Genomic DNA, 14171 nt, shown 5'->3' with positions numbered 1-14171 from the left:
GGGTGTTTGTATGACTTTGCCACTTCCCAGGTCTGTCACCTTAGCCAACTGAGCTCCATCTTTCAAGAGATTCAGTTGTCTCCTCAGTGGTAGGTTGTTAAAAATGATACCTACTTTACAAGAGGTTATAAGAACGATGTTAACAAAACCAGATAAATAGCTCAGCACCATTTCTGAAAAGTAAGAAGTACTCAGTATAGTGGCTTTTATTATTACTTTATTCATAACAAGAAAGAGGAAAGCAACAGCAGACATCCAGGAGCTGGTACTGTTGGCTAGGCCTTGAAGTCCTGCTAAATACAATTTCACAGAGCATCCACATCAGACAAAGCCACTCTGTGACCACCGTGCACCAAGGCAAAAATAAGACCATGCTGCAATAATGGCTGAACACAGAAAAGACTTCAACATTGTCCAAAATACAAAAATGACCAAACTTCCTCTCCCTTGCACAGTGTGAGTCACTACTGTCCATTAAACAGTGCCAGCCTTAGCATTGTCCTAGGAATCCCTAATTCTACATAGACTGATTAAGCTTTTTCAATTTCCACATGGTCTCTACTTTTAAATAAGACTTCTTTAGATAGGATTGTTACTACTTCCTGATTTCATCCAGTCTAAGAAAAACCCATTTCCTTAACTCCTTTCCCAAATCATCTACTAAACCCTCGTACAGTAAGTTCTCTGACTGTGATGCGCTACGGTTCTTGATGGTGTGCATTCTCCATCACTGTAAGAAATTCATTTCTCTCAACTGTACATTCTTCTTGGTGGTCTTTGACTAAAGGACACTGATCATAGTAATAAGTAAAATATCTACCATCTATTGAGCATTTACCAAATGTCAGGGCCTCTTCTAAGCAATTAATGTGTCAATTTATTTAATTTTTCAACCAACCTTAGAATGGAGGCTCAATTATTAACATTACTGTTTGAAAGAACTGAGCTACAAAGACATTTTAAAATTTGCTGAAGTCAGACAGCTAATAAATGGTGCAACTAACATAGAAGCAAAGCACTCTGACTCTTATCTGTCACCACCTCTTACTTTGCCTTTCTGGATACCTCTCACCATGCCTTGAACAAAAAGGGAATTAAAAATATATATGAAGATGAAGCTACCACAAAGTGAAAGACATGGAGAACTCAGACAGGATGTGACCAGAGTCCTTCAACATGAATGGTCTGATGGAGAATGCCAGAAAGTATAAATCATAGCTCCTGGCTTCAAGGAATAAGCTAATTGAAGAGACAAGACTTAAACCCCAAATCACTTACATAAAAATGCAAGTTGCAATATGAGAGACACATTTAGATAGAGAGTGTATGATTCACTGTCCAATGATGTGTGCAGACGGTGCTGCGAGAAGCACACCGTGGGTTGCATGCTCGCCTATGATCTCTAACCCAACTGAAAACCACAGGCAGAAAATCAGCCAGAAGAACTGGCTTCTTGGGAAGAGAGAAAGAGGGAAAAAAAAAAAAACAAAAGGACAAAACCTTAATGAAAAGATTGTTAAAATTATATTTGCAGGATATGTGGCCAAATGGCTTTTAAATTTTACTTTTTGATAAATTATTAAAGAATTATAACCCAGTCTCTGAAAGGAAGCCTTCTGGTTATTTTAAATGGGCTCCACATCAGGAATTCTCTGGAAAAGTATAAGACAAAGTTCATTTCTATTTGGGAGAAGCTGAGCCTTAACTTGACCCCATTTGACCTCCCTTTATGGACCCATTTCAGGTTTCTGTCACTACACTCTGGTGTCACAGAAAAACATTTAATGACAATGCAAGACACAATGTTCTGGAAAGATTCTCTGCCACTGAAAGACTGAAGTTATTTCTGGAAGGAGATAGGCCCAGCTCTTTAGTGTCTTCCAAAACTCATGGAGTCTTCTAGCACTTTCAGACCGGAAGAGACAGAAATCAAGTACTTCTCTTGAGTAATTTAGTAAGTGTACCTGAGCAAAGGCTTTGATATCAAGTGGCAATCACCTTGGGCAAGTTATGGAACCTCATTTGTTCAAATGGACTTAATAACAGTACCCAGTTCATGGGATAATTATAGGGTTAAACAAAATACTGCTTCAAAGAGATAAGGGTAATCAACGCACACAATAGATGCACAGAATATGTTAGTAATCAATATTGCTGCTACTAACACTTCTATGACTTCTCCTCCTCCCTTTCCTCTTCTTCTTCCTCCTACTCCTGTTATGTATTGGTGTCCTATCCCAGAGGATAGGGATACAAAGGAATCCTTAGAGGAATACAAAGGAAGCAAAAGAATCTTCCTGGATACTCTCAAAGACTTTAATTGGGGATTTATCCACAGCCTGATTTGGGCAAGTTATTCAGTCCTATTATTTAGCTATTTTTCTACTAAACACAGACTCATGAAGCTCAAATACCTAAGTTCAATGTCCAGCTTCACTCTTTCCTCGGGACTGTAGCAATTTCCTTAACCTGTCTCTGACTCATTTTATTTATAAAAGCAGTAGAGCAATAATTGTTCCAAGTCTTACAACTATCATGCATTGCAAAAAAGATACTACATACAGAACATTTAACAGTGTCTGGCACATTGTTGGGTCTCAATGGTATCATTGTCATCACCTCCTTCTGCCTCAGGAGATTCAGGCTCCATGATCTCCAACGTGTTCTAGGGGGCAGAATTTTCTAAGTCTCTATTTTAGCACGTGTGACCTGTTGGCAAAGAGAAAGCTTGTGTCCCATGGTGGACACTACCAGCCACTCTTATCTTATGACAAATGGTCACATTTGCAGATTTGCTGGCTGAAGTGAGGGATTTTGTTCTTAGGAAGAGGAGGAAACATAGGGAGAAAGGAGACAGGGAGGGAGGGAAGGAGGAAGAAAAAGAAGGGCAAGCCATCAATGCCCATTAAGATTGAAATCACAGTTGTATCCTGGGCCCGAGTGACCTGGAGCAAATTACTTACCCTCACTTGTTACATCCAGAGGCAGTGCTAGTGCCCCTTTCCTAGGGATGACATGAGCATTGAAAGAATCCATGTATAAGTTTAGTGGCTGGCACATATTATATTCTCAGTAAATTGTATCCATCTGATCATCACAGATGTCCCCAATCCCGTGTATGAAAGAACTGGTGAAAGACACAGCAGGACTTCATGACACCAGCTAAGATGCTCCACATTATTTTTTCATCCATTGTCTTTTTTATAAAAATTTAGTTTTAAATTCAGACTCTATAAAAGAGCCCAGCTCTGTTCTGTTTCAAGTTCAAGTATGAAGACCACAGAAGTGCAGTGGAAAGGACTCAGGACAGGGTCAAGAGACTTGTCTTCTAGTACTGATACCATTTGTTTTCACTTTGGGGGCTCAATTTTCACATCTGGGAAATGGATGTTGGGAGTACAGACTGAACTAGATTATATGTAAAGACTCTTCCAGCTACAATCCTCCAGGACCCTAATCTCTTAATCCACAAAGAACAGATCACATGATTAGGGCTTTTGGGCCTCTTGTGAAAAATGCATATTCATAGCTTCCTATCTGGAAAATGCATATTCATAAGCTCCTATCTGGGCTTATAGGAATCAGAATTCTAGTAGTGGCTAACGCCAGGAGTATATTTTAGTAACCTACTCAGAGACCCACTGCCCTATACTGCAGAGGAGACAGACTTTGAGGTAGGGAAGAGAACAAGAAAGGAGACATGGTAAAAGACAAAGGAGCTCATACCTGCTCAGGTATTTATTTCACTGTGAATTGAGCAGCATGCAGAACATGTTGGGCACTTAACTCATTAAGATTATTGAAGATGCCAAAAAGAAATATTTGATAGGTACCTTTTAACACAAGTCTATAAATAGGAGGTTGATTCAAACATAAATTATCCACCATATCATTCTTTCACCTCTAAATCTTTTTCTAATGGCTTGAAAGGCAGCTTATTAAAGCAAAGTGAGTGTTTAAGTACTACATATATACTGGTTAGTTTATAAACATCTAGAGAAGTAGAAGCAGCTACTGAAAGTGGCAGGTTTGCTAATAAAAAAAGCCAAAAAAAGATTTTTTTGCTTAAATGGCTTAAATCTAGTCAATTATAATTTTCTCTCTTTGTATCAGTCTGCCTTCTTCCAGGTTGGCTCTATTCTCTGGAAAAATCTTCCTGTATGGTAGAAAGATGGCAGCCTGAAGCCCCAGAAATATATCCTATCAGTCACCTCACTGGGAAGACCAAGTGCTGTATCCAGGCTATTCCAGGATCTAGAGTGAAGCTCTCATTAGATATCTTAAGGTCACTGGCTGCCAAAGAGCCAGTCTTTGTGGCCTGAGATTGTTACATGCTGACTGGCATTGCAACATATGATTGTTACATATGACTTAAGTCATATGCCCATCCCCTGGATCTGTGGAGCGGGATTCTCCACAGTCAAAATGGACAGACTGAAAAATAGAACAATATTGGTTTTCCCCAGTCAAAATCAAGGTGATTTAGACAGGAAAAAGGTACATAAGTTGTTTAGGCTTAACATATGTCCCTTGCAAAATTAAAATAACAAACATCTTTTATAGACTGAATACACATTTAAAAAATTTTTGTAGCAAATATATGTCACCCAGTGTATGTTTTTATTTTGTTTCTGTGTGTGCAAGTTTTCCTTTTGCTCTACATGTGATCTTGCACACACTTGTCACATATGCAGTGCTGTAATGGTTATGGGAAATTAAATGACAAATAATGGTGGAAAAAATGAGCAAAGTTTTGATCATTGTTTAATTTACTAAAAGAACAGCTCCACCTAAGACTCTTTCTGCCTACTGCCAAGAGTGACAACAGAGGAGTGTGAGATGCTGCAAATATGATTCCACAGCTGGGACAGAGTGGGAAAGTAAGGAACAGAGTCACCAGGAAATCATTTCTCCATCTCTTCAGACCCCTCTGGTCTTTGGGTTTGCTCACCTCTGGATTCCTGTTACCCAACATGGTGGTTAACACGTAATGGGTACTCAATAAATATTTATTGCATGAATGCGTAAATGAGTCATTTCATTTCTAGAACTAGGTTTTATTCAGAAACAGATTTTCTAAATTACTTAATTTGTAGAGCTATTTTATGGAATACTATGGTCATTTAAAAAATGCACATACATGTATAGATGTACATATATGTATACACGCACACACATATATTAGGCATTTGCATTAATTCTCGCTTCTCACCATCATTTACAATGGAATAAGCCCAATTTTTTTCATTTAACAAAACAGATTGGCTAGGAAATGGTAGAATACTTTTAGTCACAAACTGAATTTATAGGATTTCCAGATGCTAAAATGCCTAGTGCTATTCAACACTGCCTGTTGTGTAGGAGGGCGAGAGCAATGAAAACCAAACTAGAGATTAAGGGTACTTGGACTTTAATTAGCTATTCATTCTACCAGGAATTGATTTAAAATTTGCCAAAAAAATTTAAATCTCTCAAGCCAAACATAGAGAAAAGTACTCAATTGTGAGAATAGCAGAAAATTCTATCAATTTTCAGACATAGCAAGAACTAGACATAAAGTCAAATTTTTAGTAGGGAACTGAACTCAATAAAGTCTCACACACCATCCCTAATTAGGGTGTCTCAAGTTACACTAAAGTTTGAATTATCCAAACTCTTTTCAAAAATGTTACTATTTGTTTTTGTTTTAAAATAGGAAGCCTGGGGCTGGGTGTCTGCAAACCCACCTACTCGGGAGGCAAAGATCAGAAGGATTGTGGTTTGAGGCCAGCTTGGGCGAAGAGTTAGTGAGATCCCATCTCAATCAACAAGGCAAATGGGGTGGTATTCATTTCTAATCCCCAATATATAGGAGACATAGATGGGCTGTGTTGTGAGGCCAACCCTGGGCAAAAACGCAAAAGCTTATCTGAAAAATAGCTAAAGCAAAAAAAAGGCTCTAGGCATAGCTGAAGAGGTAGAACACCTGCCTAGCAAGTGTGAGGCTCTGAGTTCTAACTCCAGTACTGCCAAAAACAAAACAACAAAAAAGAAGCCTAGGTCATGAGCCATAAGCTATGAAACCAACCTAAGAATGACAGGTGTCTCAGTTTTTTATCCCTACGTAACAAACTAACCCCAAAGTTGAGCAGCATAAAGCGACCACCATCTCATCTCATCTTGCTCACAAATATTGTGGGTAGGAATTCAGACCGAACAGATTCGGGGTACTTGTCTCTGCTTTGCAATGTCTGGGCTTGGTAGTTGGGGTAGCTCAAACAGTGGAGGGTGATGAGAAGCAATGGGTGCCGGAATCACCTGGGAGCGTCCTCATTTGTGTGGCAGAGCATGGGCTGGTCTGACTTCAACAATGACCTCAGCCAGGGCTGTTGACTGGAGACCCTCCACATGGCCTCTGCTTATGCCTTGGGGTTCCTCACAGCATGGTGGCTTCAAGGTGGACAGACTCACATGGAAGAGTGTGAGTGAGATGGGAATGCTAAGAGTGACTGTTCAGTGAACACAGAGGAAGGTACATGACTTCTGGCAACCCAGCTCAGAAACTGCATTACTGATTTCTGTTGTGCTCTGCTGATAAGTCACAACCCACTCAGACTCAAAAGCTGGCATACCTCATCTTTCAATGGCAGAAGTGTTAAAGAGTTTACAGCTGTGCTCTGAAATTTCCACAGCACAAAATTAACAACTGGACAAAGCTTTTCAAAAGGAAGCCTATATGATCGTTAAATACCATTTCTGTTTTAGGTAGCATGACACGTGTGGTAGAAAAAGCTAAAAGAATAAGATATATTATCTGTCCTACTTTCATGAAATTTATAGTTTAAGAATCAGAAGGTGGGGCTGGGGGAAATAGCTAAATGGTAGAGCACTTGCCTAGCATGTGTGAGGCCCGGGATTCAATCCCCCAGCATACAAGAAACAACTCAAGAACAAAATAAAGAGAACTGAAAGTTACTGCCATGATTATTTATTTGAATTACTTAATCTGCATCTAAGACCTGAATATCTGTTTTCTATCTAAATAGCTGAAAGGCAGTTCTTTGAGAGCTAAAATTCACTCTGTAGAAGGAACTTCCATGAGCTATACTTATATAAACTTCATATAAACAATTGTGTGAACTACATATTATTATCTGACCACTTTCTGCAGTTGTGACTGAAGCTCTGAGAGGGCAAATGCTTTACCCAAGATTATACAGTCAGATGCGGCAGAACCAAGAAGCAAACCCAGTCCTCTGACCTCAAGATTTGGTCTTCTCTGCAACCACTTCATTATCATGCTCTTTGTGCCAGATCCAGAGGGATAACGAACATGTTCTTCATCAGATAACACCTTTCAGATCACCACAGAATATTTTTATGTAATTCAGCTCAAGATCTCTAATCTGTAATTTAACTCATGTTTTGACTTTTCACAGAATCAAGATGAATATGGAAGATGCTGGAAGCCTCCATTGTACCTTACATCACCCTCAGTTACAACCAAAATGTTTCCCAACTCGAGCAATATAAACTTCAACTCAGATGAACCTAATAAACAGTCAGAACTTGAGGGAAAGGCAGGCTTTGGGAATAGTGGATGGTCACTGAGGATCATAGTTCTTTTCATCTCTTTGTTTTGGGCATCTTTGGTATTAATTTAGTATTCAGGCTAGGAACAAGATAGCATTCCCAGGCATCAAACCAGACACATTACCATTCAAAGAAAGGTGGAGGCCATTTTTCTTCCATTCCTTTCTCATGAGTAAGGAAACTCTCATCAGAAACCCCTTTGTAGTCTCTTCCTCATGTTTTGTTGGCTAGTGCCCTTCCTGAACCCATCACAGGCAAAGCGAATGGGATTATCAATAAACTAATAAGCCACCCCTAGTGCTGGGATGGGGTAGATTTTTTTCAGAATATGAGGGTTCATGAGGGAGAGGTTGATCCCTGAACAGAGTCAGGGTTCCTAAGGGAACTGAGTGGTGAGTGGACAATAACTTATGGAGTGTCCTCCATAACTTTCTCTGAACAGTGATTCCAACCCACACCCAGGAGCACTGTTCTTTTTCTTTTCTGTTTGCCACATGTAATAGTAATTTCCTCATACTGTCCCCCTGATAAGCTCTGAGGGGTATGGGTTGCTGAGACGGTAAAACTCAACTTACCTCTTCTGTAAACTGTTAATCGGGGGATGAAAAGCTGAATTAGGGGAAGCTAAATAATTATCGTAGAGGAAAGCAGATAAGGTAATACAAACATTTCTCAAACTGGATTCCATAAAACAGTAATTGTGGCAATGTGTTATGTGGTAGGGAATGTGGTAGATAGAAGTGGAAGAGAGGTTTCTATGGTTTCAAAAAAGAGTATGAAAATGCTGCATGCTCTTTCCCCATCTTGGAGAGTTACAGTGTAAGTTAGCATGTTAAAAATCACAGAAGTTTTGTAGTATAACAGTATTTTGTTTAACCCAGTGTCCCCAAACTCTTTTTAGCTTGGAATATTTCTGAGCTTACCTATCACATTTTGAAATATGTGATGAAAATACATTGATTCACAACATAAGAATTTAATAATTCAAGAGTATTAATTTAAGGACATAAAGAGTATTACAGCTTTAAATTATTATCAAAAGACTACTTATTCTTGGAGTTAATTCAATTCAAATAATATATGCCTAATCCTGCACACCCATGTTTATTGCGGCACTATTCACAATAGCTAAGTTACGGAAACAGCCAAGATGCCCCACCACTGATGAATGGATTAAGAAAATGTGGTATCTATACACAATGGAATTTTATGCAGCCATGAAGAAGAACGAAATGTTATCATTCGCTGGTAAATGGATGGAATTGGAGAACATCATTCTGAGTGAGGTTAGCTTGGCCCAAAAGACCAAAAATCATATGTTCTCCCTCATATGTGGACATTAGATCAAGGGCAAACACAACAGTGGGATTGGACTTTGAGCACATGATAAAAGCGAGAGCACACAAGGGAGGGGTGAGGATAGGTAAGACACCTAAAAAATTAGCTAGCATTTGTTGCCCTTAACACAGAGAAACTAAAGCAGATACCTTAAAAGCAACTGAGGCCAATAGGAAAAGGGGACCAGGAACTAGAGAAAAGGTTAGATCAAAAAGAATTAACCTAGAAGGTAACACACATGCACAGGAAATCAATGTGAGTCAATGCCCTGTATAGCTATCCTTATCTCAACCAGCAAAAACCCTTGTTCCTTCCTATTATTGCTTATACTCTCTCTTCAACAAAATTAGAGATAAGGGCAAAATAGTTTCTGCTGGGTATTGAGGGGGTTGGGGGCAGAAGGAGGGGGCGGAGTGGGTGGTAAGGGAGGGGGTGGGGGCAGGGGGGAGAAATGACCCAAGTCTTGTATGCACATATGAATAATAAAAGAAAAAAAATACCGAACACACACAAAAAAATATATGCCTAAAATATAACTATGATGTGCATAAACATACAAACATCCATTTATCCATCTATTATCCATCCATCCATCCATCCCTCTCATGGAGAGAGAACACTGAAGGCACTACAGTATCCCTGGGTCTATAATTCCAAGGATTCCACCACTGAGGAAAACCCATACATTTTCAGGATGGTGTTCAGTGCTGAACTGTAGATGCTTGATTCATTTTTCTCATAACGCCATCAAATTTTGCAAAAGACATGCTACCTTTCAACAAATCTCAAATTTTCACTTCTTCACTTCAGCAAAGCACATTCCCTGTTACCTTACTTTTGAAACACGATTTGCTTTGGGGAGTGCATATTTCTAAAACTTAAGGGCAGAGAAACACCCATCGCAACACGCAATGACTTCAACACAACTCACAACAACACTGAACTGACTGAGAGCTTCCCCACATCACTAAGCTGCGGAATGTCCATGTGCAAATTTAAATTTTTTGATTTTGAAGTTTCTTTTGATTGTTTAAAATTATTTTTTGGCAGTGCTTGGTTAAAACTGCATGCAATAAATCCATGAATTAAGATGAGTTTACTTTCAGAAATGGAATGGTTTTGAGACTGGTCATGATATCCACCAGTACTATGGGTTTTAGGTGTCTCTAGAATACTGAAGTGGAAAGCGTGAGCAAAATTTGGATCTAGATGTATAGATCTAGAACTTAGGGGATCCCCATTTGAGCTCAAACATGTGAGGAGGGCTTGTGAAAAGGTTGAATTTGAGCATTAGGAGAGGTTGAAGCCAAGCAGTCTGCCATTTATCTCATGGACATTTTGGAGGGCATGGTGGGAAGGGTTGGGTGAGTAAAAGAGATGCTTGTCAAGGTGTAAAGCTTGGAAGACTCTGTCATTACTGAAAAGACAAATGACAGAGGAGCTGATGTTTCTGAAGGTAGCCAAAGAGTACAGGGCTGGGGGATATGTGGAATCTAGCTATCTGCAATGTTTCCAAGGTACTGAAGCACCACATTGCCTGGTGGCATTTGGGTGGCATATGACACTACTAGAAGTTCTTTATTTTGAGGAGCCATGTAAAACCTATACAAATTGCTCACCAGTGAATGCCAAGAGTTTCCTTGGTCCCTGCTGGTGGTCTCCAGTTCCTCTGTTCTCCATTCCACTTTCCTCAGGAAACCAACTCCTTTCTGACCTCTGTGTCCAGAAAGACACAGAGGGACCTTGTTTGAGGTACTGGATCAATCCTTATCTAGAGTAAGATCTTACTCAAGATTTCATATACATGGACCAATAATATCCTCCTTATTATTTAGGGTAGATTGAGTCAATCTTTCATTAATTTCAGCCAAAATTTAATTGATACATGATCCATGGAGTGCCTTATTTCTGATGGAGTCAGCTGTATACTGAACTGATTACACAGGCTATAAGGAGGGGCCCTGGACATGCAGAATCCTAGGAATGGGCCATGAGATCCCTTGTCTTGGTTTCTTAGATTACATCCCAGGCAGGTACTTTCCTTGCAAAAAAAACTCATGGACCAGGGAAATTCTTCAAATACCTTTGCCAGTCTGGATGATGCTTTCAAAATAGTATTATAAGAAAGAATTCTAAGTTCTTAAAAATAGTGATTTGGACTGGGCACAGTGGATCACTCCTATAATCCTAGCTACTCAGGAGATGGAGTTTTGGGAGGATTGGGGTTCAAGACCCTATCTTGACTGACAAAAAGCTAGGCATGGTGGCAAACATCTGTCATCCTAGCCATGTGTGAAATGTAAATAGGAGGATCATGGTTCATACCAACCTGGGCATCAATGCAAAACTATCTCACAAATAACAAAAGCAAAAAGGGCTGAGACTAATGTGGTAGAGAGCCTGCCTAACAAGCACAGGGCCCTGAGTTCAAACTCCATTACCACCAAAACAAAAAAATGGTAGGGACTCAGTAACCATGACAGATTGCTACCATGGGCTATGCTTTCTTCTTGGGGTCGTATTCCAAATGAAGCTGTTGTCATGGCACTGACACAAACTTATCACTCCATCTATATTAATTTATTACTTTACAGAAATCCATTGCTCACTAAAGTAGCAATATTTAACATCAAGCCTGACATCATTGCACATAACTCATTTCCTTTGTAGGCACTGACCATCTGGCCTGCATTCATTTTTTGTAAATAAAGCTTAATTGGAACACAGCCATGATGGACATGGTGACAGACACTTGTAATCCCATCATTCAGGAGGCTGAGGCAGGTGTACCACAAGTTGGAGGCCAACTGGGGCCACATAAAGAGACTCTGTCTCAAAAAATTAATTAAGAGCACAGCCGAGCCCATTCATTAACATTTGACTATGGTTGCTTTCATACTACCACTGGAGAAATGAGTAGTTATGAAAAAGGCTGAATGGCCTACCAAAGCTAAAATACTACCTGCCTCTTGACAGAAAAAGCTTTGCAGATTCCTGCTGTTAGACTGTGAATGCCTTGAAGGTAGAGCTATATGATTTTCATCTTTGCAAAATAGCCTCTACTGCACACTGAATACTTTTCATGTGTCAATCAGCACACTGCTACGCTTGTTATTTTAAGTCTTAAGCAATTCTAGGAGGTTTTATGTTCAAATCTTGATTCTATGGAGCTCAGAGAGGTGAAACAATCTTCTCAAGTATACACAAGCCATAAGTACTAGACCTGGGAGTCCAATTCAAAGAGGAAGATACCTCTCTGACTCAAAGTCCTGGTTCTTAAGCACTACAGTCCTCTACTTTCCAACTATACACTTCATGAAATGTCCTTTATATTGACTTGCGGTAGAATCAGAATGACTGTAAAAATACGTTTACTTTATTGAAGCCTTCGTTGGTCATCGACCTGCCAGGGGGACTTTCCTAGTTGAATTGACAGGAATAGCTTAGGGAACCTTGACAAGAGGGAGGCAGCTCTTCCCAATATAAAGAAAGACGTTCATTTTCCTTTCCACACAGACGATCTGTTCAATTTTGGTCTCTGCTAAGAAGCCTTGACAAATCAACAAAGCTGACCAGAAGAAGTAAACAGAACTATTGTTAGGTGAATGCTATATCTGACTCAAGGAAAACATGGCAGAAAAGCCCACCATCACCTCAAATAGGTTAACTTCAAGTTTTCATTCTGCCTTTCATGTTGGAGTGACCCACACCACCTGAAAGGCTGTACTGCTTGAGGTGCTTCATGAGTGATGGAGCGATGGAGCCTGATATGTGACTAATGACAGATTAATAGCTGCAACGCATTTCACCTGCGACTTCCCGGCATTGAGTCTGTTGGGACGTGCAGCTCTCTGTACTTGGGTGTCACTGTACCACCCTTCCCACTTCTCTCATTCTGAGATTTTCTCATCTGTGGCCCCTCAGACACAACGATGGCCTCCACCATAGACAAACCCTAATAACGATGGAGGATATTCTTCTATTGCTATGGGACAAATGAAGTTTCTGGATGGGTATAGTGGCCTGTAATCTTAAGTACCCAGGAAGCAAAGATCAGCAGAATCATAGGTAAAAAGTTCACAAAACTACATCTCAATCTATAAAAGCTAGGTGTGATGGCATGCACCTACCATCCCAGCTATGTGGTAAGCATAAGTAGGAGGTCTGAGATACAGGCTGGCCTGGGCATAAATATGAGACCCTATTCAAAAAATACCTGAAGCAAAAAGGGCTGGGCATGTGACTCAAGTGGTAAAGTGCCTTCCCAGCAAGCCTAAAGCCCTGAGTTAAAACCCTAGTACAGAAAGAGAAAGGAAGGAAGGAAGAAGAAAGGAAGGAAGAAGGAAGGGAGGAAGATAAGAAGGAAGGAAGGAAGGGAGGATAGTGGGAGGGAGGGAGGGAGGGAGGAAGGAAGGGAGGGAGGAAGGGAGGGAGGAAGGAAGGAGGAAAGGAAAGAGGAGAGGAAGGAAGGAAGGAAGAAAAAAATTTTGTGACAAAACTGCTTTGGATTATGGTTTACTTATTACTATAGAATATTGTTCTCTTTTTTTGGCTGTAGTTGGGTTTGAACTCAGATCCTTGCACTTGCTAAGCAAGTGCTTTACCACATGAGCCATGCCACCAGCCCTTCTCACTTTACGTATTTTTCAGCTAGGTCTTATGTTTTTGCCCACACTGGCTTGGAACCACGATCTTCCTGATCTCCACCTTCTTGTAGTTGGGATTACGTATGTGACTCATGGTGCCTGGCTAGATATTGTTCTTTAGAAAAGAATAAAGCTCTGGACGGAAGGTCTCAAGCACACTAATGAAAATTCTTAGTAGAAACCACCATTCCGGGTGCACTACACACAGTCCCACACCCAGAGACAGCCTTGCTGAGCCGGGGTTGTTTTCATTATGTATGCAGTAGCGTATCAATGGGGCCTTGGGAATCAGGGGCACCTCCTGAGGAAGATTCCAGAGGCAGCAGGAAAGATAAGTGAAGAAGTACACCTCTAACTGTCTTGGTCCTACTCCCAGGCTCTGCCTTAGAACCCAGACAGCATCTGGATTTTTCTTTTATCATATTTTATTCTTATCCCAAGGCAGAAGTTTTTACCAATAGCTATAAAGGTTTCAGTCCCCCAAACAAAGCTTATTTTAGGGATTCATCTTAGAAACAATTTTCTTCAGCTGTCGTTGGTCTCTTCTACACAATTTCAAATAAGCCAATATGAGCTTTTCTCATCCATTTTGGGAAATGAAAACATTTTTCTACT

The sequence above is a fragment of the Castor canadensis genome, chromosome 16, assembly GCF_047511655.1.
Source record: "Castor canadensis chromosome 16, mCasCan1.hap1v2, whole genome shotgun sequence".
NCBI lineage: Eukaryota > Metazoa > Chordata > Mammalia > Rodentia > Castoridae > Castor > Castor canadensis.
This window is presented reverse-complemented; position numbering follows the sequence as displayed.